Source organism: Chiloscyllium plagiosum, unplaced genomic scaffold (assembly GCF_037043375.1).
Source record: "Chiloscyllium plagiosum isolate Xiang-an unplaced genomic scaffold, Cpla_swu_hap1 HiC_scaffold_32, whole genome shotgun sequence".
In the NCBI taxonomy this organism is placed as follows: Eukaryota; Metazoa; Chordata; class Chondrichthyes; order Orectolobiformes; family Hemiscylliidae; genus Chiloscyllium; species Chiloscyllium plagiosum.
Window position 1 is genome coordinate 43,913,576 of NW_028270170.1, and position 26,189 is coordinate 43,939,764.

At 41.5% G+C, this 26,189-nt stretch overlaps 1 protein-coding gene across 2 annotated transcripts in view; it reads right to left on the reverse strand.

The window, feature by feature from the left end:
• Positions 1 to 26,189, reverse strand: part of LOC122540028 (corticotropin-releasing hormone receptor 1-like) — a 366,881-nt gene that overhangs the window by 94,731 nt on the left and 245,961 nt on the right. The gene's annotated exons all lie outside the window — the stretch shown is intronic.

Sequence of the window (26,189 nt, forward strand, 5' to 3'; positions counted from 1 at the left end):
GATTCTCCTTAATGCTGAGAAAGATTAGGGCCAATCTTGTTTGGTTACGGGGAGTTGTGAGTCGAGTCCGAGGTAATGGGGAAGCGCTAAATGAATGTTTTTCATCAGTATTCACAGTGGAAAAACAGAATATTGTTGAGGAAAATACTGAGATACAGACTATTAGAACAGATGGGATTGACGTTCGCAAGAAGGAGGTGTAAGCAATTCTGAAAAGTGTGAAAACAGATAAATCCCCGGGCCAAATGGAATGTATCCTAGGATTCTTTGGAAAGCCAGGGAGGAGATTGCAGACCTTTTGGCTTTGATCCTTATGCCATCATTGTCTACATGAATAGTGCCAGAAGATTGGAGGATAGCAAATGTTGTCCCCTTGTTCAAGAAGGGGTGTAGAGACAACCGTGGTAATTATAGACCAGTGAGCCTTACTTCGGTTGGGGGTAAAGTATTGGAAAAGGTTATAAGAGATAGGATTTATAATAATCTAGAGAGGAATAAGTTGATTAGAGATAGTCAACACAGTTTTGCAAAGTGTAGGTCGTGCCTCACAAACCTTATTGAGTTCTTTGAAAAAGTGACCAAGCAGGTGGATGAGGGTAAAGCAGTTGATGTGGTGTATATGGATTTCAGTAAGGCATTTGATAAGGTTTCCCACTATAGGCTATTGCACAAAATACAGAGGCATGGGATTGAGGGTGGTTTAGTGGTTTGAATCATAAATTGGCTAACTGAAAGAAGACAGAGGGTGGTGGCTGATGGGAAATGGAGTTCAGTTACTAGTGGTGTACCGCAAGGATTTGTTTTGGGACCACTGCTGTTTGTCATTTGTATAAATGACCTACATGAGTGCATAGGATGTGTTAGTAAATTTGTGGATGACACTAAGGTCAGTGGAGTTGTAGATAGTGCTGAAGGATGTTACGAGTTACAGAGGGACATAGAGCTGGACTGAGAGGTGGGCGATTGAGTTTAATGCGGAAAAGTCTGAGGTGGTTCACTTTGCAAAGAGCTACAGGAATAAAGATTATTGGGCTAATAGTAAGATTATTGATAGTGTGGATGAGCAAAGAGATCTTGAGCAGAGAGCCTGAAGGTTGCCACCCAGGTAGATAGAGTTGTTAAGAAGGCATAAGGTGTTTTTACAACACGGGGTAACCCCTCTTGCTTAATTTAAAACGGCAACACAGGAAAGATTTATCCCGTGCAGTAATCTGTGAAAATTCGGGAGGCCAAGAACTATTTAAAGTAAAAATTAATAACTTTATTTCTTATAGTATAACAGAGCATAATTAACTAACAACTATTTACACCTCCTTCCTCTAACCTATCTTTTACCTTCCCCTTCCACTAGTCTGATAAACCCCCTGATTAAGATTTCCAAAATATCACTTCTTATCTCAAAATGAGACAGCTTTCAGTCTTTTCTGTATTCCTGTCTTCTTTTCGTCTTCTTGGAGATTCTGTTTCACAGGCTACTGATCAATAAAGGTATCTTTAAGAGAGCACCATCTTTCTGGCAATGTGCAGATGTCATTGTCTTGGCAGTTCTCATCCTGAATATTCAATTTTCCCATGTCTTATACCCCCAAAGCATTGGATTGTGCCATTGGCTTTTAAGTTTGTCAATATATTAAATTCAAATTGGATTGGAGTTTGGTATTTTTCTGGGTATAATTTAAACTGATTGGCCTAATTCAAATCTGTTTTGTCGTTTCCAGGCAACCAGCTACCCTAGCTACCCCAGTAGCTGGACCACATGTTACATTGTATCTTATTGAGAACATTTGGTGCTATCACTGCTAGCTTTTAACTCTCTTGAAGTTACAGTACACCCACATCTTCATAATAGTATGTTAGCTTTTATTGGTAGAGGGATTGTGTTTCGGAGTCACGAGACCATGTTGCAGCTATACAAAATTCTAATGCGACTGAACTTGGAATATTACATCCAGTCTGGTCACCACATTTTGGGCAGGTGGTGGAAGATTTGGAAAGGGTTTAGAGGAGATTTACTAGGATGGTGCTTGGTATGGAGGGAAGGTCTTATGAGTAAAAGCTGAGGGACTTGAGGCTGTTTTCGTTAGAGAGAAGAAGGTTGAGAGGTGACTAAATTGAGGCATACAAGATGATTGGAGGATTAGATAGGGTGGACAATAAGAGCCTTTTTCCTCAGATTATGATGGCTAGTACAAGGGGCCATAGCTTTAAATTGAGGGGTGATAGATATAGGACAGATGTCAGAGGTAGTTTCTTTGCTCAGAGAGTAGTAGCGGGATGGAAAGCACTGCCTGCAACAGTGTAATACTCACCAAATTTAAGGGCATTTAAATGGTCACTGGATAAACATATGGATGAAAGTAGAATATTTTAGGATAGATGGGCTTCAGATTGGTTCCACAGGTCACTGCAACATTAAGGGCCAAAGGGCCATTGGTACTGCACTGTCATGTTCTATGTTCTTTATTTTATGTTCTATCTGTTGATCTGGGAAAATGTGAGGTCTGCACTTTGGCAGGACAAATAAAGGAATGGATTGAATGGGGAGAAAATTCAGAAGTCTGAAGTGCAAAGAGACTTGGGAGTTCTACTCGAGGATTCTCTCAATGTAAATCTGCAGAGTCAATGATGGCACTTATTTCGAGAGGACTTGAATATAAAGGTAGGGATGTACTTCTGAGACTCTATAAGGCTCTGGTCAGACCACATTTGAGGTATTGTGCACAGTTTTGGACCCCATATCGCAGAAAGAATGTAGTGGCCCTGGGCCATGATCAGAGGAGGTTCATGAGAATGGTCCCAAGAATGAAAAGCTTAACATACGAGGAGCTTTTGAGGACTCTGTGTTTATACTTGGTGGAGTTTAGAAGGATAAGGGGAATGTATTTGAAACACAGAATACTGAATGGCCTGAACAGAGTGGATGTTAGGAAGATGTTTCCATTGGTAGCAGAGACAAGGACCAGAGATTATAGCCTTAAAGGGAAGACCTTTTAGAACAGAGATATGGAGAAACTTCTTCAGCCAGAGAGTGGTGAATCTGTAATAGATAGAGTCTTGAGTATCAAGAGGATTAAGGGTTATGGGGAGAAAGGTGTTGAGAAACTTATCAGCCATGATTGAATGGGCTGAATTGCCTAATTTCTGCTCCTATGTCTTATGCTTTTATAGTCTCCTAATTTTATATCATCTGTAAGCTTACTAATCATGCCTTGTACATCCAGCTCATTTATGTAAATAATCAATAACAAATATCCTAGCATCAACCATCACCCTCTACTTCCTACCATCGAGCCAATTTTGAATCCAATTAGCTCACTCTGCCTGGATCCTATGTGACCGAACCTTCATGACTAGTCTGCCGTTATGATCAGTACCAATTAGTATTTCCTTGTTATGTGTGGTAGTTAGGATGGCACGGTGGCTCAGTGGTTAGCACCAGGGACACAGGTTCAATTCCCACCTTGGGCAACTGTCTGTGTGGAGTTTGCACATTCTCCCCATGTCTGCGTGGGTTTCCTTCGGGTGCTCTGGTTTCCTCCCACAGTCCAAAGATTTGCAGGTTAGGTGAATTGGCCATGCTAAAGTGCCTGTAGTTTTAGGTGCAGGGGAATGGGTCAGGGTGGGTTGCTCTTCAGAGGGTCGATGCAAACTTGTTGGGCCGAAGGGCCTGTTTCCACACTGTAGGGAATGTAATCTAACCTCAAAGTGTTGAAGAGCCAACAACAATCTTGAAGGTTCTTTTCTACATTAGAGTTCTTCATCTGATATCAGTTTACTTTCTTAGCCTCCCATGCTTCTCTGTTCCTGATTCACCATCCTGTAATAAGATTGTACCTGACCCCAATTTCTATTGAAATTGCAACTTTGAAAGGACTGAAAATTTCATATAGAACTGTTATAAAGCAGAGGTTGACTTCCCCGCTCTCCACCCGGCCCCCCACCCCCGCCAAGGAATAAAACTGAAACATCCAAAGAGGTGCACCACACCCTATAATCTGTGAAAAAAGTACGAAAATTACTGTGACCTGCTCTTCAGCAACTTCTAGTGGTTAAATAAAAATGAATCCCTGACACTCACTTTAAAATCAACAATTAACAATTTAATTATCTAACTTGAAGTGCACAAATTAACTAAACTATTAACAAACTGAATACTCCCTTCTGACTATTAACTATTCCTGAATAACACAAGATTCTAATGGTATGCTGTTCCAATAAATACAAATCTTACTCATATAATGAAAATAGTCTCTCGAAAATTATAGCCAGGTTACGTGTCTTCTGGAATGTTCTGTGTCTTCTCCCATCAAGTCTTGTGTCAGGAATACTTCCTCAGATTCTTCTGTCAGGAATGCCTTTTTCTCTGATTCTTCATCATTGGTACTATATTTGTTTAAATGGTTTAAATTTCTTTAATACAGAGATGATTGTAAGAGTCAATTTCTCTCTCGAGTGCTGAGGGCTGTTAGCTCTGGCAGATGGCAGCTAGCTCTGGGGACTTTGTCCAACTGCCCCCTTCTTTTATACCCTTGATATTAGATTAGATTAGATTCCTTCCAGTGTGGAAACAGGCCCTTCGGCCCAACCAGTCCACACCGACCCTCTGAAGAGTAACCCACCCAGACCTATTTCCCTTTGACTAATGTACATAACACTATGGGCAATTTAGCATGGCCACATCTTTGGAATGTAGGAGGAAACCGTAGCACCCGGAGGAAACCCACGCAGATATGGGGAGAACGTGCAAACTCCACACAGACAGTCACCCAAGGCTGGAATTGAACCTGGGACCCTAGCGCTGTGAGGCAGCGGTGCTAACCACTGAGCCACCATGCTTCCCTGATGACATATCAATATTTCTTAACATGGTTTTGACATGGTTAGATTGGCTAAATTCAAAAACCTATTGCCTTGGTTAAAAACTGCTGCTTGGCATGCTAACTGTACAGCCTTTTGATACAAACGTTTCAGTTTGGACTCTCTTTCCTGCAAACCCCTAAGCCTCTGCTCACAGACATACATTCCAAATCTCTAAGCATGGAAAAACACCATCTTTTAAAGGGACCACACAATGCTTTTCCCTCTGGCATTTTACAATTTTACTAAACATGAAGTTCTAACTTCCTGCCTCCCAATCTACAATTACTCTATCCACGTTTACAACACAACGAACACTAATTCATTAACAGAGATTGCCTTCACCTTCTCAAAGGTCGCTTGGTATGCTGCTGACCAGACCACTTTTGCTTGCTTCCTTCACTAATTTGCACGAAACTATGCACAAGCCTTGTGAAAAGATATGATTTAGAGTCATAGACATGTGCAGCTTGTAAATAGACCCTGTCATCATACTCATCCATGTTGGTCAGATATCCCAAATTAATCTAGTCTTATTTGCAAGCATTTGGCCAATATCCCTGCACAAAGGAACCTTGAATATCCCGCATTCAATTATCCGAATATTGGATTATCTGGCAACAGCGCAAGGTCCCGATGCTTGGCTAAACTATGTTAGCCGGAATTCAATTATCCGGAATTTGATTAACCGAGTGAAATACTCCCTGCCTGTGTCCTTCGGATAATCGAGGTTCCTCTGTAAATCCTTCCTATTCATATACCCATCTAGCCTCCACCACTTCCTCTAGCAGCTCAGTCCATACATGCACCACGCTCCACATGAAAAAGTTGCCCCTTAGATCTCTTTTAAATTGCTCCCATCTCTATGCCCTCTAATTTGAGCTTCCCAACTCTGTGAAAGAAGATCTTAGCTATTCACTTCAACCATGCCCCTCATGATTTTATAGACCTCTATGCTCCAGGGATTAAAAAAAGCCCCAGCCTATTCAGCCTCTCCCTATAGCTCAACCCTCCAATCCTGGCAATATCCTTGTAAATTTTTTCTGAACGTTCTCAAGTTTTACAACATCTTTTCTGTAGCAAGGAGATCAGAATTGTACGCAGTATTCCAAAAGTGGCCTAATCAATGTCATCTGCACCTGCAATATGACCTCCCACATCCTATACTGAATGCACTGACCAATAAAGGCAAGCATATCAAATGCCTTCTTCACTATCCTATCTAACTGTGACTCCACTTTCAACAAACTATGAACCTGCACTCCAAGGTCTCTGTTTGGCAACATCTCCAAGGACTTCATCAATATGTGTACATGTCCTGTATTTGCTTTATCAAAATGCTGCACGTCCCATTTATCTAAATTAAACTCCATCTGCCACTCCTCTGTCCATCTGCCCATCTGATCAAGGCCCTGTTGTACTCTGAGGCAACCCTCTTTGCTGTCCACTACACCATAAATTTTTTGTTTCATTTTTAGGAAAAGGGAATTCTATTACAGCCTTAATTTCCACTGGCCTCGGCAAATACTTTTCTTGTTTACAATATGTTCTAGGTAAGATACTTTAACCATTCTAAATTCACTTTTGGTTAAATGTATCACTAAACTACAACAATACTTGCTTAAATAGGTTTGCTGCTCATTTCACATGCTCTTCCCATGTGTCACTATATCCCACAAAATGTGAGGTTCTGCACTTTGGCACGAAAAAATAGATGAGCTGAAAATTATTTAAATGCAGAAAGCTATGGAACAAAGGAGCTATCTTATGAGGAGAGTGCAGCGATTGTAACAAGGCAAGCCAGATGGACCTCACAGAATATGATTGGTGTATTAATCTGGTGTAATCAGGAAGCAGTAACTGGCAGGTATAAATAGGAGTGTCCATACCCTTTGAAATTATTTTGATTGCTAGTCAGATGAAACGGGGTGATAAATGGTGTTTGAAAGTAATAAACAAATAAATAAATGGAGTGTCGGAGGTTCTTTTCACTCTGAGAGCAGATTCTGAGGAAGCAGGACCAGTGTCTCAGACTCTGCATGTAAGAAAAAGGTTGACTTGGTGACAGCACACTGGCCTCTGTGGAGTTATTTCAGTCACTAATGGAGAATAACATGCTTCTGAAGAAATTCACACACAAAAGTCGACTTTGAGATGGGCTAAGCATTTCTGGCATCATGCCATTATTTGAGAAGCTTGACTCATTCAATCCTGCTGTCAAAGACTATGCCCAGGATGTGGAAAGAATGCACTATTTTCTCTGGGCAGATTACATTGGGGCACATGAAAAGTAAGTAATTCTCTTGACAGTTTGTGGACATGCTGCTTTATCGGTTATTAGGCACTTAACTTTCCCTGAGGCACCAGATACCAAAACCTTTCAAGAGTTGACAAATTTAGGTAAGGAATAATACAACCCCAAGCATCCTTAAGAAAGAGGGGAATCCATATCAGGACTTTTTGAGCAGGTTATGTCAACTGGCTTGTGACTTTGGTTTAATCCTTAATGAGATGCTGAGAGACCTATTGGTGTGTGAAATTAATTATGTAACCATGCAAAAGCACCTTCTAGCTGAAATTAAACAGGCTTCATCATTAGAAAATGCACCAAGTGGGGCATATGAATTAGAGGGTATTCCGATGGAAGTGGTCACCCTCACCAGTCCAACTAAGCTTGGGGAACACTACTTAAGTGAAGGCAATTTATGGGCGGCACGGTAGCACAGTGGTTAGCACTGCTGCTTCACAGCGCCAGAGACCCGGGTTCAATTCCCGCCTCAGGCGACTCTCTGTGTGGAGTTTGCACATTCTCCCCGTGTCTGCGTGGGTTTCCTCCGGGTGCTCCGGTTTCCTCCCACAATCCAAAAATGTGCAGGGGTTAGGTGAATTGGCCATGCTAAATTGCCCGTAGTGTTAGGTGAAGGGGTAAATGTAGGAGAATGGGTCTGGGTGGGTTACGCTTCGGCGGGTCGGTGTGGACTTGTTGGGCCGAAGGGCCTGTTTCCACACTGTAAGTAATCTAATTGCCTGACTCAGTACTTATCCTGACAAGAGGGACTCAAGAGCAGCCCCAGCAAAACCCCAAAACACGTAAAGCCTTGGCCAAATGGTCAAAATTTTCTTCACAATCCAGGCCGAAAAGACATTGTGGTTATTGCCGAAATGCATATTCAGGATGGCAATAGAGTCTCACTGGATCTAAATTGAGTAAAAGAATTGATAGGTGTGTGGAGTATATTGAAAATTGTGTGATTAAGCTATAGCATAACAAGGGTTAAATTTGCAAATGCTAGTGCAAAAAGGGGAACAGCTTACAAGTGCACATGACAAACACACTCTCACCTAGAGCTTGTGGTTAAGGTATGGAGAACAGTCTGTGGTTTCAGGGAGGTTCAAATTAAAAAACGTTTTGGAGGCTGGTGCTGCAGAGGTCTCAACCTGTAATCAACACACATGTTCCTTATTTTTATGAAATATATTTAGCAAACAGGATTAAGGAAAATCCCAAAGTTATGCGTGGAGTCAGACAAACTTGGTGAGATTGTTAATGAGTACTTTGCATCTGTATTCACCGAGGAGAGGGAGTTGACAGATGTTGAGGTTAGGGATAGATGTTTCATTCCTTAAGGTCAAGTTGACAGAAAGAGGGAGGAAGTGTTGGGTATTCTAAAAGGCATTAAGGTGGACATGTCCCCAGATCTGGATGGGATCTATCCCAGGTTACTGAGAGAAGCGAGAGAAGAAATAGCTGGGACCTTAATGGATACCTTTGCAGCATCCTTGAACATGAGTGAGGTCCCGAAGGATTGGAGAATTGCTAACGTTGTCTCCTAGGCTAAGAAGTGAACAAGGATAATCCAGGTAGTTATAAACCAGTGAGCCTGATGTCAGTGGTGGGGAAGCTGCAGGAGAAAGTACTGAGGGATAGGATCTATTTACATTTGGAAGAAAATTAGCTTATCATTGATAGGCAACATGGTTTCGTGCAGGGAAGGTCATGTGTTACTAACTTAATAGAATTCTATGAGGAAGTGACAAAGTTGATTGATGAGGGAAGGGCTATTGATGTCATATACATGGACTTCAGTAAGGCGTTTGATAAGTGTCTCCATGGTAGGCTGATGGAGAAAGTGAGGTCGCATGGGATTGAGGGGTTACTAGCTAGATGGATAGAGAACTGGCTGGGCAGCAGGAGACAAAGAAGGGAGTTTCTCAAAATAGAGACCTGTGACCAGTGGTGTTCCACATGGAGCTGTGTTGGGACCACTGTTTTTGTGATATACATAAATGGTATGGAGCAAGGTATAGGTGGTCTGATTAGCAAGTTGGAAGATGACACTAAGATTGGTGGAGTAGCAGATAGTGAAGGGGACTGTCAGAGAATGCAGCAGAATATAGATAGATTGGAGAGTTGGAAAGACAAATGGCAGCTGGAGTTCAATCTGGGCAAATGTGAGATGATGCAATTTGGAAGATCCAATTCAAAAGTGAACTATACTATAAATGGAAAAGCCCTGGAGAAAATTGATGTAACGAGGGATCTAGGTGTTCAGATCCATTGCACCCTGAAGATAACAAGGCAGGTTGATAGACTGGTCAAGAAGGCTTATGGCATGCTTTCCTTCATCAGATGGGGTATTGAGTACAAGAATTAGCAGGTCATGTTATAGTTGTATAAGACTTTGGTTCAACCAACATTTGGAATATTGTGTACAGTCTGGTTACCACGTTACCAAAAGAATGTGGATTCTTTGGAGAGGGTGCAGAAGAGGTTCACCAGGATGTTGCCTCATAGGGAGGGTGCTAGCTATGAAGGGAGGTTGAGTAGATTAGAATTATTTTCATTCGAAAGATGGAGGTTGAGGGGGTACCTGACTGAGGTCCACAAAATCATGAGAGATATAGACAGAGTGGATAGCAAGAAGCTTTTTGCCAGAGTGGGGAACTCAATTACTAGGTGTCACGAGTTCAAGGTGAGAGGGAAAATGTTTAGGGGAGATACACATGGAACGTTGGTCATGCAGTAGGTGGAGGTGTTACCAGTGGAGTTGATAGAGGTGAGTACGAGAGCATCATTTAAGATGTATCTAGACAGTACATGAATGGGCAAAAAGCAGAGGGATACAGATCCTTAGAAAATAGACGACAATTTAGATAGAGGAACCAGATCGGCGCAAGCTTTGAAGGCCGAAGGGCCTGTTCCTGTGCTGTAGTTTTCTTTGTTCTTTGTTCTTGAATCTAACAGGCTGGTATCCAAGTAAGTGCACACCCTGGAAAATCCACCTATATCTGGTTTGGAACAGAATGTTGAGCAACATTCAAGACAGAATCAATCAAAATAAATGTCTGGTTAAATAGTCATCTGGTTCTAATGGAGGTTGCTACCAAATTGTCAGTTATTTAAGAACCAGTCTTTCACAAAATACACTCTGGACTCCAACCCTTAGATTTGTGGCCAATCTGGGCTAGTCTGAAAACCTCTACTGGGGACCTTTACAGATTAAGACTATAACTTTAGTTCCAGTTTCTTCTTAGAAGCAGTTGCTTCAGCTCGCACTCATTGTAGTAAAAGATGTGGACTCAAGCTTAATGGGGCAAAATTGATTGGAAATACTCACCGTGATTGGCTCAACATTTTTCAATTAGAAAATGGCTGGATGAGTGAAGTCCTACCTAAATGTTTTTTCAGAAAGATGTAGGGACTATCAAAGTGCCAAGGCTACCAAGATGCAATTCTATGATTCTGCAAGAGCCAACCAGTGCCATTTGCCTTACAGGCAAAAGTGGAGGCAGACATCAGGAGGTTGGAAAGTGAAGGAATCATCAAACCAGTCCAGTTTGCAGAGTGGACAGCACCAGTCATACTGATTGTGAAGTCCAGCAGGTCAATTCACCTTGTGGGGATATTAAAAAAAATTGCTTTTTGCAACTGGATAAATACCCAAATCACTGACATTGAGGATTTACATGCAAAGCTGGCAGCACGAGGTGGGGGAGCTGTCCTTCATGAAGCTGGACATGAACGATGCATACATGAGGATTCCCAAAAGTACACTACAATTAATACCCATAAGGATTCATACCAATATGAATCCTTATGGGTATAGGCCGGTGAGTCTCACTTCTGTTGTGGGCAAAGTCTTAGAGAGAATTGTAAGGGATAGGATTTATGCACATCTGGATAGGAATAATGTGATCAAGGATAGTCAGCATGGTTTTGTGAAGGGCAGGTCGTGCCTCACAAACCTTATTGAATTCTTTGAAAAGGTGACGAAGGAGGTTGATGAGGGGAAAGCGGTAGATGTGGTATATATGGATTTTAGTAAGGCGTTTGATAAGGTTCCCCATGGTAGGCTACTGCAGAAAATACGGAGATATGGCATTGAGGGTGAGTTGGAGGTTTGGATTAGGAATTGGCTGGATGGAAGAAGACAGAGGGTAGTAGTTGATGGCAAAGTTTCTTCATGGAGTGCCGTCACTAGCGGTGTTCCGCAAGGATCTGTTTTGGGACCATTGCTGTTTGTCATTTTTATAAATGACCTGGAAGAGGGGTTAGAAGGTTGGGTGAGCAAGTTTGCGGATGATACGAAAGTCGGAGGAGTTGTTGACAGTGAGGAAGGATGTGGCAGGTTACAGCAGGATATAGAGAAGCTGCAGAGCTGGGCAGAAAGGTGGCAAATGGAATTCAATGTAGCTAAATGTGAGGTGATTCACTTTGGGAAGAATAACAAAAAGATGGGGTACTGGGCTAATGGTCGGATACTTGGTAGTGTGGATGAGCAGAGGGATCTTGGTGTCCATGTACACAGATCTCTGAAAGTTGCCACCCAGGTAAATAGTGCGGTGAGGAAGGCATATGGCGTACTGGCTTTTATTGGTAGAGGAATTGAGTTCCGGAGTCCTGAGGTCATGATGCAGTTGTATAAAACTCTGGTGCGGCCGCATCTGGAATATTGTGTGCAGTTTTGGTCGCCATACTATAGGAAGGATGTGGAGGCACTGGAACGGGTGCAGAGGAGGTTTACCAGGATGTTGCCTGGTATGGAAGGAAGATCGTATGAGGATAGACTGAGACACTTGGGGCTGTTTTCATTAGAGAAAAGAAGGTTTAGGGGTGACTTGATTGAGGTGTACAAGATGATTAGGGGGTTAGATAGGGTTGACAGTGTGAACCTTTTCCCGCGTATGGAGTCGGGTATTACAAGGGGGCATAGCTTTAAATTAAGGGGGGGTAGATATAGGACTGAAGTTAGGGGTAGGTTCTTCACTCAGCGAGTCGTAAGTTCATGGAATGCCCTGCCAGCAGCAGTGGTGGACTCTCCCTCTTTATGGGCATTTAAGCGGGCATTGGATAGGTATATGGAGGATAGTGGGTTAGTATAGGTTAGGTGGGCTTGGATCGGCGCAACATCGAGGGCCAAAGGGCCTGTACTGCGCTGTATTCTTCTATGTTCTATGTTCTATGTTCTAATATACAATAGTGCCATTTGGGGTATTGTCAGCTTGTACAATTTTTTTTAAGCAGACGATGGAGAACATTTTACAAAATCTACACCAGGTTGCTATTTATCTAAATGATGTGCTAATAACAGGGAAGACCAATAAGGACCACTTGGACATAGTCCTTAGACAGATCTCTCGGGGGGCATAAGTCTTAGAAGGGAAAAACGTGTGCTCCAGGCGTGCCAAGTGACCTACATCAGCTACAGAGCCGACAAGACCGAGGTATACCTGTTCAAAGATCAAAGGTGTCCCAGCTCCCACATTTTTACTGGAGCTTTGGTCTTGCAATGGGCGGGTGAATTCTGATGGAAATTTCATACATAACCTGGCCTCCATCCTGGCAACTTTGAATCCACTCTTGAGAACTGGTCAGCCTTGGAAATGATTGTTTAGCAAAGCTATCATCCTCTATGGTGTTGGCACATTATTATCCCAAGTGAGATCTGGTATTGACATGCGGTGCCTCCCTGTATGGCATTGGCAGAGTATTCGCTCATAGGTGGCCTAATGGAGAGCAATGTCCAGTAGCGTATATATCCAGGACTTTGGCTCAAGCTTTACATAAATATGCCCAGGTAGAGAAGGAAGGTTTGGCAGTCAGGAAGTTCCAGCAATACCTTTACCCTCATAAATGTATAATAATAACAGACCACAAATCCCTGCTAGGTCCACTTAAAGAGGACAAGGCAATGCTGCCTATAGTTTCTGGCCAATTTCAGCGATAGCTCTAATACTAAGTGCAGATAATTACAAGAGCGAACACCATCCGGGATGTCAAGTAGCAAATGTGGATGCATTGAGCTGTCTTCCACTGACAGATACACCACCAGTGGTATCGCGAGCAGGAAAGTCCATAATGGTTGTAAATGTTCTGGACACACTTCCAGTCACAGCTGACAATATCACACTTTGGATACAGAAAGATCCGGTCCTGGAAAAATAAATCATCTGATAGTGATGGGGGAATCCAAAGGGCCAGAACTGAAACCTTTTTCGACCCAGATCAGAGTGGAGGACAGCAAGCAAGAATGATTGTCTGAGCAAAGGTCACTGCCAGAGACTGGCTGAACCCGACCAGGGTCATCCATGGGTTTCCAAAAGGCCAGGATTGGATGCAGATATAGCGGCATTCAAGGAGCAGTGCACAGAGTACCAACAAGGACAAAAATTACCACCAGCAGCTTCTCTACATTCATGGGAATGAGCGGGTAAAGCCTGGACTTGGTTACATGGTGACTATGCAGGTCCTTTCATGGGCTCAATGTTTTTATTCATTATGGACACCCGCTCAGAGTGACTGGGCGTGCATAGAGTTTACTCATCAAACATGGGGATGGTGATAGAAAACTGCACACACCTTTTGCAATACACAGACTCGTGGAACCGTTGATCCCAGATAACAGGCCATTGTTTACCTGCAGGGAATTTGAGTATTTCCTAAAGTCAAATGGTATTTGTCACATGAGGAAAGCTTCAAGCCATCCATTATCCAATGGTCTGGCAGAAAGAGCAGTCCAAACTTTGAAGGCAGGCTTAAAGAATCAGCCTACAGATACACAGGACATCCAGTTCCTATTTGATTATGTGACCACCCCTCAAGCAATTACAGGGATAACTTCAGCAGAGTTACCAATGCAGAGGAGACTCTGCGTCAGGTTAAACCTGATCTTCCCAGACCTGAGGGGGAGAGTGAAATGGAATCAGGAATGCCAGTGTCGGATACAAGACTCTGCTAAGTGAGACTATTTACTTCAGGGAATGGAGTTTGGTGTAGGGATCATGGGAATGGCACTGCATGTGTAAGAAGCATGTCAATGCAAGGTCAAGTCGAGTGACATATAAAGGTGCAGGTGTCCTGAACAACGTTCAGAGAACTCACAGTCATTATGTTCCTGTTAGAGTAAAAGGTAAGGCTAGTAGGATTAGAGGGCAATGGATAAACAGAGTTATTGAGGTTATCATCCAGAATAAAAAAAAACATTTTGAGAAGATTTATAGCTCAGGTTGAGGTTCTGGATGTAGGTTTGCTCACTGAGCTACAAGGTTCATTTTTCGATGTTCTGTCACCATTCTAGGTAACATCTTTAGTGAGCCTCCAGATGAAGCACTATTGATGATTCTTGCTTTCTATTTATATGTTTAGGTTTCTTTGGGTTGGTGATATCATTTCCTATGGTGATCACCATAGAAAATGACATCACCAACCCAAAGAAACCCAAACGTATAAATTTAAAGCAGGAATCATCAGCAGTGTTTCATCCGGAGGCTCACTGAAGATGTTACATAGTATGATGACGAAATATCTGAAAATGTACCTACCAGCTTAGCGAACAAACCTACATCCAGAATAAAAAATCATATTAGACATAAACAACTGGGTTCAAATGAATCTCTTGAACTCTATAAAGAGTGTAGAGGCATTCTTAAGAGGGAGAACAGGAAGGCAAAAAGAGGACATTAGAAAAACTTGGCAAATAGGGCTAAGGATAATCAAAAGAGATTCTTCAAGTACATTAAGAGCAAGAGAGCAACTATGAAGAAGTAGAGCCCTATAAAAATCAAAGAGGTCATCTTTGTGTGAATCTCAGGAGGTGGGAGAGATATTAAATTAATATTTTGTATCAGCTTTTACTGTGGAGGAAGAAATAGAGGCCAGAGAACTCAAAGAAATAAACTGATGTTTTGAAAACAGTTCATATTACAGAAGGGAAGTGCTGGAGGTCTTAGAAAATATAAAGGTAGATAAATCTCCAGGATCTAGTATTCTCAGGAGTTTTGAGGGAGTTTAGGGAGGTTATTGTGGGGCAAACTGCAGAAATATTTGCATCATTGATAAATACGGGTGAGGTGCGGTATGACTAGAGATTGGCTAATGTTGAGCCTTTGTTTAAGAAGGAATGTAAGGAAAAGCCTGGGAACTATAGACCTGTGAATCTGACCTTGGTGGCGGGTAAGTTGTTGGAGGTGATTCTGAATAATTGGATTTATATGCATTTGGAGAGACAAGGAATGATTAGAGATCGTCAGCATGGTTTTGTGTGAGGGAAATTGTGTCTCACAAAATTGATTGAGTTTTTTGAAGAAGTAACCAAGAAGATTGAAGAGGCCAGAGTGGTAGACATTGTTTACTTGGACTTTAGTAAAGCCTTTGACAAGGTTCCACATGGTAGACTGATTTGTAAAGTTAGAACAAATGAGATTCATGGTGAGCTTGTCAACTGGATACAAAATTGGCTGCATAACAGGAGACAGAGATGGTGAGGGGTTGTTTTTCAGACTGGAGGCCTGTGACAAGCAGTGTTCCAAAGTGATCAGTGCTGAGTCCACTTTTGTTTGTCATTTATACTTAGAATGAGAATATAGAAAGCGTGGTAGGTACATTTGCAAATGACAGAAAGGTTGGTGGTATAATGGACGGAGAAGAAGGTTATCTAAGATTATAAAGAGATTTTGATCAAATGAGTCAAATGGGCTGTAAAGTGGCAGATGGAGTTTAATTTAATATCTCTCCCACCTCCTGAGATTCACACAAAGATGACCTCTTTGATTTTTATAGGGCTCTACTTCTTCATAGTTGCTCTCTTGCTCTTAATGTACTTGAAGAATCTTTTTTGATTATCCTTAGCCCTATTTGCCAAGTTTTTCTCATGCAAGGTGTTATATTTGGAAAAACAAACAAAGTCAAGACTTATGCAAGTAAAAGTAAGGCCTTATTTAGTATTGTAGAACAGAGAGACCAAGGGGTTCAGGTATACAATTGTTTAAAGTTTGCATCACATGTAGATGATGTGATTAAAAAGGCATTTAGCATGCTTGCCTTCATTGCTGAGATCTTTGAATATAGGGTTTGGGGCTTGAGGATGTACAGGACGTTGGTGAGGCCTCTTCTGGAGTACTGTGTCCAGTTCTGGTCACCCTGTTATTGGAAGGATATTACGAAACTGGAGAGGGCGCAGAGACGATTTACAAGGGTACTGCTGGGAATGGAGGGTTTGAAATATAAGGAGAGGCTGGGAAGGCTGGGACTTTTATCACTGGAGCGTTTAGAGATGACCTTATAGAGAATTGTAAAATAATGAGGGGTATGCAAAAGGTGAATGGCAGGTGGGTGATTTCAAGACTTGGGGGCACATTTTTAAGGTGAGAGAAGAAAGATTTAGAAAGGACATAAGGGACAATTTATTTAGAAAATGGTTCATGTATGGAATGAACTTCCAGAGAAAATAGTGGATATGGGTACAGTTACAACACTTAAAAGACATTCAGATAAGTACATAAATATGAAATGTTTGAAGGGATATGGGCCAAGCGCAGGCCAGTGGGACTAGTTTAGTTTGGGTTTATGGTCAGCACAGACTAGTTGGACCGAAGGATCTGTTTCTGTGCTGTATGATTCCATGACTCTAAGCATATGGACCATATTAAAGCTGCAAACTCACAAATGGTGTCAGAGTAAAATGTGTCCAGCTCCTCGATTGTCTTTCCAATTGTTCTGGAACCCATGGTTTCTTCCTCTCTGTCGAGCATTGAAGATACCTCAGAATCTGAGATGGATACAGTGGGCGTCTCCACCTTAATACCTTTGCCACCTGAAGAGGAGAATGAATCTCTTCCAAGGTGCACCAGGTGCAAGAGGCGAGCTATTGTGTGTTACACACTTTCCATATCAGGGGCAGAGTTGGAGGAACCTTACCTGGTGCTAAAACACCCCAATAGGAACTACAAAAGAATAAAAAATCTCAGAGGGAAAGGGATGTAGTGATTGTCACAAGATTAGCCAAGTGGATATCATAGAATATGAGTTCCCTGATTGGGGCTGATCCAATCAGGAAGCCCTGACTGACAGGTATAAACAGGGGAGTCAAAGGTTCTGTTCACTCAGAGCTGGCTCTGAGGAAGCTGGATCAGAGTCAAGGACACTCTGCATGTAAATAAAGGCCGATTTGGTGACAGGATACTGGTGTCTGTGGAGTTATCTCAGAGAGGCAAACTGCACATTGAGCGCATGTACATCTTGAATTGAAAAGAATGACGGGTGATGTGATTTTAACAAGATTCTTAGGCGACTTGACACAGTAGATGCAGAAAGGCCGTTTCCCTTTTGCAGAGAGTCTAGGACCAGAGAACATAACCTAATAAGGGATCACCCACTGAAGACAGAGATAAGGAGGAATTTCCTTTCTCAGTGTAATGAATCTGTGGAATTCCTGATCGCAAAGGGCTGTCAAGACTTGGTCGTCAAGTATATCCAAGGTGAAAATGGTCAGATTTTTAAATCAGTGATGGATTTAAATGTTAGGGAGAAAAGGAAAGTGGAGTTGAGGATTATCAAATAAACCATGATCCCACTGAATGGCGAGCAGCCTCGATGGGCTGAATGGCCTATTTGTGGTCTTACATCTTATAGACACAACATCATCCAAATGTACCACACTGTTATGGAATTTGGTTATCAATTGATTGAAGAGTGGCTAGAGCTTTTTTTAATGCAAATTACATCACTCAATATTTGGTGTATCAAAAGTGGTTATTTCTCTAGCTCTTCATGTCAATGGACCTTTGTAGTACCTCTTCAATAGATCAATCTTAGCAATAAGACACCATAATAACCATTTCAGTGGAGTCTTCTAACCATGAAATTGGGTACAAATGTAAATTCATGACTATATTTAACTTTCTATAATCAGGACAGAGTCGAACTAACACCACTCATAAACTCTAGTTCCTTTCACTGGGTTTAGTCAAATGGTTCTCAACTGGGCTCGACTGATAAAAATATTGTTTAAATCAGTTGACTCTATTACATCCACATCAAGTGAATGAACAGTTCAGGTTTATCTCTACATATTACCTTACACTTTCTCAGTGGTCTTACAAGATCCTCCTGCTGTCCTTACTCTAATTATTCCAGTATTTCTGTGTTAGCCAGTCAAATTATCAGAGGTCCTCTCTGGGAACAGTCTACCTCTCCTTTAGCCTGACTCTCTTTATTTTGATCATTTTCTGACTATTCATCACCTGACATACTTGTTCCTCCTCCTAATGGGTGGCACAGTGGTTAGCACTGCTGCCTCACAGCACCAGAGACACGGTTTGATTCCTGCCTTGGGCGACTATCTTCGTGGAGTTTGCACATTCTCCCCATGTCTGCATGGGTTTTTCTGGGTACTCTGGTTTCCTCCCACAGTCCAAAGGTGTGCAGGTCAGGTGAATTGGCCATGCTAAATTGCCCACAGTATTGGATGCATTAGTCAGAGGGAAATAGGTTTGGGCGGGCTACTCTTTGGAGGGTCAGTATGGACTTGTTGGGCTAAATGGTCTGTTTCCACACTGTAGGGAATCTAATCTTCCTTATGATATTATGCTTTCAACATGTTTGCTTCTTATCCAATTTTCCTTCCTACAATCAGCAGTATTTATCAGATAACCCTCTTTACTAACCCTCTTAATTACTTGTGCAGACCATTGAATTTTTTTTCAATATTTATCTTGCAAAGATAACAATACCAATAACCTCCCAACTGAAATGTTTGAGGTGCTGAATATTTATCTGCTACTCACAATATCTCGCTATGAAATCTGAGCAGTGCCACTGTTTGATGAACAGCCATCCATTCTTCATCTAAAGGTCTGTGAGGGTGTCACCACTTCCTCAGTAGAGCTCCAATTTATCAGAACACTCTGAAACTCTTACATTTCAATTTCAGCATGAGCTGTCAGTATTAACTTGTTTTAACTCTGGGTCAGCTTCGTTCATAGAGTTCCTACAGTGTGGAAACAGGCCATTTGGCCCAATAAGTCCACATTGACCCTCCAAAGAGCATTCCTCCCAGAATCAACCCCATTACCCTATCTTTGTAACCCAGCATTTCCCATGGCTAATCCACCTATCCTGACAGACGCCCAAGGCTGGAATTGAAAGCAGATCCCTGGCGTATGAGGCAGCAGTACTAACAACTGAGCCACCGTGCCACCCAAAACTTCCTTCGTCTCAATTAACGAAGACATACTCAACACTTCTTTTAAGATAACCTCTTTATTAAATAGAGTTTCAGCTATCATAACATCTGCTTGTGGCTTTACTGTGACCTCAGGTGATGGATTTTGATTTGCCATTGCTCTGGTCACTACATAAAGAAAGACAACAAAAAAGAGTACAGCATAAGAACAGGCCTTCTGCCCAAAAAGCCTGTGCCAACACATGACACCTTCCTAAACAAAATACCTTTTGCTTCTACATGGCCCATATCTCTCTATTCCTGTACCTGTTAAGATGCCTCTTAAATGTTGCTATTGTATCCACCTCAACCATCTCCACTAGCACATTCCAGGCACTTAGCACTATCTTTGTGAAAAAAAAACTTGCCTTTCACATCTCCTTTAAACTTTTCCCCTTTTACCTTAAAGTTATGTTACTTAGAAATTGAGATTTTTACCCTGGGACAAAGACTCTGACTATCCATTCTATCCATGCCTCTTACAATTTTGTAAACTTCCATCAGGTAGTCTTTGACGTTTAAGTGAAAACAAACCAAGTTTGTCCAATCTCTCATCATAGCTAATACTATCTAAACCAGACATAATCCTGGTAAACCATTTCTGTACTCTCTCCAAAGCTTCCTCATCCTTCTCATAGCGTGGTGACTGGAACTGTATGCAATATCTAAATGTGGCCTCACTAAATTTCTATACAGCTACAACATGACTCACCAATTTTTATACTCCACACCCCAACCAATGAAGACAAGCATGTCATATGCCTTCATGAACACGTTATCCACTTGTGTTGCCACTTTCAGGGACTTGTACATAAACATCCATATAGATGCTTCTAAGAACATATAACATGGAACTGTACAGCGCAGGAACAGGCACTTCGGCCCACAATGTTTTGCCAAACATGACACCAAGTTAAATTAAGCTACATATAATGGAAGAATACCCAGTATTTGTTCTTTCAATTGTTCCATCTTTTTTGTCTGAGGAGATCTTGGGGTATTCCCAGCAATCCATTCCATACACTGTTTTCTGGTCTTACTTAATTTATGGGCCTTTCAAATTTAGAGGGAGATGGGGAAAAGATTTAATTTTACAGATTAGTTCATAATCATCAGTCATTATTGTTGCCTGTCTAGCAATAGCAATACTTTGATCCTCAGTATGAGTTTTTATTGTAAAAGATGGGAGTTTTTAGATTCTTCTAAGAATAACTGTTCTAAGAGCTTCATAAGTAGGTTTACCTGACAGGTATATAACTGTCAAAATTACTTTGCGTAACTTTCTTAAATTAATATCAGATTGTTTCTGCTGTTTCCTTAAATTCTGAAATCATTGGCGACTTGCTCCAGGCTCATTTGTAGCCAATGTAGTTTTCCTTACAGTGCCATAATACCTAGAAACGTGCCCTGACAGTGAAGAACAGATGTTTTGTGCTTTGCCTGTCAACTTGCACTGCATGAGCAATATCCAGTTTTTTTTCATCCTCCAATTCATTCGTCTAGTCATTTTCTCAAATGATATGATGAATGCCTCTATGTCATTTTCTTTAAATTTTGGTTGGGCTTGCGCAAATGTAACATTGCCTTTCTAGCCATTATGATTCTAGTTCTTCCCATCATGGCCTGCATCAGTATCTGACCCTTCCTGCTTCAATTGCATCTGGTATTCAAGTTCGTTTGTTTTATCTCTCTCATGGAGTTTTAACACTAGTTCTGAAGGTTGTTTGTTCTTTGCCAGGTGTTCTGAAGGAGGGTCACTGGACCCAAAACATTAACTCTGATTTCTCTCCACAGATGCTGCCAGACCTGCTAAGCTTTTCCAGCAATTTTGGTTTTTCTTTCTAATTCTAGTTACCTAATTTCCATTATTTTCCAATTGTATTTCCACCTCCTTCCTTTTGTCTGCCATCTCCTAGTTTCTTTTATTTTCTCTTTTTCCTCAAGATCTAAGTGGAACATCATCTAATTCCAACATTTCAGTCCCCAGAGCAAGTGATCACTTTTGTGTCCTTTAAATGCAAGTACCATGCTAACACCTGAATTAACTCTCCCTCCCTAGCTTTGCCAGGCCATGCGACTACCAATTTACCAGTCAGGTCAATCAATGCGGTTGTTAGGGCTGCCCAGAATGAACAGCACAAAATGGCTGACAGCAGCCCATGGCTAATGCAGCAGAATATGGCTGACAATAGTTAAGAGAACTTGGGAAATATTTGCTTAAAGTAGTCTTCACAAGTAGAACAACAGTAGCTCTGTAAACTCAAGGTTACTGGACTGGAATAGAATATGCAGCTGCATTATTTTACACATAAGACATAGGTCAGAACACTTCACACAAATTAGTGCTCTTCAATTACTTAATCCGTTACAATGCTAAGAACAGTTTTAATTAAGATTCTTCAGATAATCATAGATATAGATTGCGAAGTAGATTCACCTATATACAAAAAAATCACTAAAACCATTAGAGGGAAAGATTCAAAGCAGACAGTAAAAGCAGCCCCCACATTAGAACAGGGTGATAGGAAGTTTTGGTAACATCATGAAGCCATGGAGAACTGAGGGTGGACCACAATCTTGTCTATCTCTTTATTGTTCGGTGATATGATTAGCTTAGTTGAACATATATTGAAATTGCTGATTCCAGCAGTCCTTCCTTCAGGTTAAGGACTAACAACAGTTAAACTGGGTACACAACAAGCAAATTGTGAAGGCAAGCTTGAACTGTATAAGGTGCTGTACCAGAGCCAATTACAAAGTGGTAACTCGCTGCCGCTGACCAATAGTAAACAAAGTGGGGGAGGGGGGGTGTGTGCGCTCTACTTTACAACTGCATAAGCTAAGACATTCTGAAGCTTTTTGTATGCCTTATTGCTCTGGAATAAAGGTCACTTGAAACCACACCATAATTCGGACTCTCATTGGAAAGTAAGAGATCTAACACTGGTCTTTGCAGTTCTGTTCAGGCTGCCAGAAGCAAATCTATCACCTGCAGGAAACCGTTGCAATGTTTCAACTGTCATAACTTAAATGCAGTACAGATCTGGTGGTCTCCTTTACCTGCGTTCTTCACAAATACCACACCCAAATCCTCATCTGTTTTAAATTGATTCCACTTTGTCACATCTAACTGAGGTAGTCTGTTAGAAATCCAGCCTTACTATTCCCATAAAAGTTAATAATTTTAGAAGGACGCCAAATTCCCCACTTTATCTACTTTACTATTGCCAGGTCTCCAGAAAGCACAGAGCAGATTTTCACACTTAATAAGAATTATTATTTGTTATAAATACACCAACATACAATGATAATATTTAAAACTTTAACCCACTTACACAATTCCTGTTGTCCCCATGCATGTAGACTGGCATAAAACAACATGGTTGTTATGGGCAGAGTGTTATAGACCAGGCCAGACTCCCTCAAAACATTTCAAGAAAGTAGCCCGGACCCTAACTTTGCTAGTTGCTGTAAGCAGGTGTAACGCAGATATTCCAGGAGTGGTGCAGTTGGTCAAACCACTTAGTTTTAAACAAAACAGAATTTCTTTGCAAGATTACCGAATGAAACAGAAACAAAAGAGAACAGAATACAAAATAACTTAACCTATCCACAAACCCAACAGACTATCTCAACTTAATGCTGTTTCAAATTCCTGCAACAAATCCCATAAAGACCCCTTGACAAAAAAAGGTAAAATCAAACACAGGGCCTTAAAGGAAAGAGAGAGACAGAGAGATGTCAAAGAGATTCAGCATGGAACACCGTCTTCCATGTTTCTTGGACTGGCAGCCTCAAAACTGACTAGCAGCTTTGAATCCAAACCAAACCAAACCATAGAAAAGCTGAGCTGGGAGGATTGACCACTCCCCTTTTATTGTGCAAGTGTTTTTTTTTAAACTTAAAAGCTTCCTCAAGTAGATCAAGCCCAGATATTTTGGAGCGTGTATCTTTACGACCTCCTGGAAAAGAAAACCAGGGACAACTTAACCTTGTTAAAAGAGCATCATCATCACCACAAGAGGAAAGGACTGGAAAGGCAGTTCAGTGCTCCCTGTTTACAGGGGTTACTGAGATGAACCTTTCACTGATCAGATTGGTGCTTCCCGATCTTCCCTTTGCAGGTGCTTTCTCTTGCTTACAAGAAGCAGAGGGTGACTTGTTCATACTCATAAAGGTCTCTGATTTATTAATTACAAGTCACAGTCCTGACGAGGGTAAATCTTCATGCTTGAGACGCTTTTTACTACAGAGTTAAAACAGTTCCTTCACTTCCAGAGGTTTGATTGTTTTTGGCCTCATCTCTAAGCTGTTCAATGACATGAGAACAAATCACATATCTGTTAACAGGCAGAAGGCCTTTTTTTTGGATAACTGGTCACTATTTGACCAATAGCTTTAACCAAAGTGGTGTAGACACCATTTATGATGATTGTCAGGGAACCTGTTTTTTTAAAAAAAAGTACAGAAATTCTTCAACCATCCTTGGCTTTTTATAACAGTTTTTTTCTCATTTCAGTTCAGTCCAATCCAGCACAGATATTTAGGACCATGCATGGTCTAAGTTGGGCTGAGGGCTAGGTCTGCAGGAATATGTCAGGTTGAGGGACGTGTGTAGAGTCTGAGAAATGTTCAGGGCTGTGGCAATGTATCAGTGTTTGGACGTGCCAAGCCTGGAGGTGTGTGCAGGGCCTGGAATGGAGTGTACAGAATCTGAGGGATTGTGTCAAAGTTTAGGATTGTGTGGGGTCTGTAGGAATGTGTAAGGCCTGGGAAAGTGCACAGAGTCTGAGGGATTTATGGAGTCTAGGGAGAATGCAGGGCTTGGGGAGTGTGTAAGGTGTGGGGGCAGATTGTAGAACCTGTGGGGAGTTTTAAGAATCTGATTATGCATCTCTGACTTGGGGACTTAGGAAATGTGCCAAAATAGATTTGACATTTCATAATGCAGATCCAGCGAATAATCTGTGCCAAACTGCTGGAAAATCCAACCTCAGGCTCCTATTTTCTTAAGCCATCTTACAAAGGTACCAACCTCAAGAGAATTTTGTGGACCCAACTACATTCTCAAGCTAAGCTATCTAGTGTGGAATGTGTTTGGTACACACTAGCTGCTAGCTCAACATTACATTTTTGACAAATCAATAAAATCGGCAGCACTGGAGACACTGCCTCATATGGATACCAAGATTTTATGAATTAGAGGTTCTCCCTAAACAAGGCTTTCTTGAAATTTACAGCATTGCCTGATAGGGTCGGACACTGTTAAAGCTGGAACACAAAGGGATGACAATTTGAGTAACAACTATTAGGAAAAGGCTGGTTAATGGCAATAAGTCATGATGCTTATTGGGAGAACCAGTGTGGACATGATAAACTGAATGGCTTCCTTCTATGCTGTAGTACTTCTGTGATCCCATGATTCTATGCCTATTGGCCCCTCTTGAACAATTTCCCTGGTTTTCACCAACTCGCCAGAGATGATCTCCACTTGGCATTTGACCAAATGGCAACATAGGTTCATGGGCAAGAAATTTGCAAATTTCAACATATTACTCTTCCTAATGTCCAACTGCGCGTTTAGAACACTGGCAAACTCATATCTGTGGACTGTTTGGGTTTTACGTTTAAATATCTTACTGATTATGTTTAGCCCCCAAAAAAGTTAACATTGTACAATGAGGCAGAAAGGTTCATCCACTCCTGTATTTATGAAAACATTTCCATAAGATCATAAGACATAGGAGCAGATTTCAGCCCATTGAGCTTGCTTCATGGTTGATATGCTTCTCAACCCTATTCTCCTGCTTTCACCCCATAACCCTGGTTCCCCTTGCCAATCTAGAACCTATATATCTCAGTCTCTAATATACACAACTATCTGCCTCCACGGCCTTCTGTGGCAATAGTCCATAGATTCACCTTTCTCTGGCTGAAGAAGGCTCTCCTTATCTCTGTTCTAAAAGGTCTTTTCTTTACTCTAAGACTATGCCCTTGGGTCCTATTTAATGCTATTAATGGAAACATCTTCCCAACATCTACTCTGTCCACGTCATTCAGTATTCTATATGTTTCAATTGTATTCCCCCTCATCCTTCTAAACTCCATCGAGTTGTCTGCCTAGAGCCTTACAGAGTCTCAGAAGTACATCCCTGCCTTTCTATCCAAGTCCTCTCAAAATAAATGCTATCATTGCATTTGCCTTCCTAACTACTGACTCAACCTGCAAGTTTACCTTGAGAGAATCCTGGACTAGAACTCTCAAGTGTCTTTACACTTCAGACTTCTGAATTTTCTCCCCATTTGGAAAATGCTCCATGCCTCTATTCTTCCTCCTAGAGTGCATGACCTCACACTTTCCACGTTGTACTCCATCTTCTACTTCTTTGTCCACTCTCCCTAACCTGTTCAAATCTTTCTACAGACTCCCCACCTCCTCAATGCTACCTGTTCCTCTACCTATCTTTGTATCATCTGCAAACTTAGCTATAATGCCCTCAGTTCCATATCATTAATGTATAATGTGAAAAGTTGTGGTCCCAATACTGATCTTTGTGGAACACCACTTGTCACCAGCTGCCACCCTCAGAAGGACCCTTGTATCCCCATTCTCTGCTTTCTGCAAGACAGCCAAGCTTCTATCTATGCTACCACCTTTCTTCTAACACCACAGGACCTTATCTTACTCAGTAGCCTCCTGTGCAGCACCTTGTCAAAGGCATTCTTGAAGCCCAGGTAGATAACATCCATTGGCTCTCCTTGGTCTAACCTGCTCGTTATTTCCTCAAAGAATTCCAGCAGATTTGTCATGCATGAGCTCCCCTTGATGAA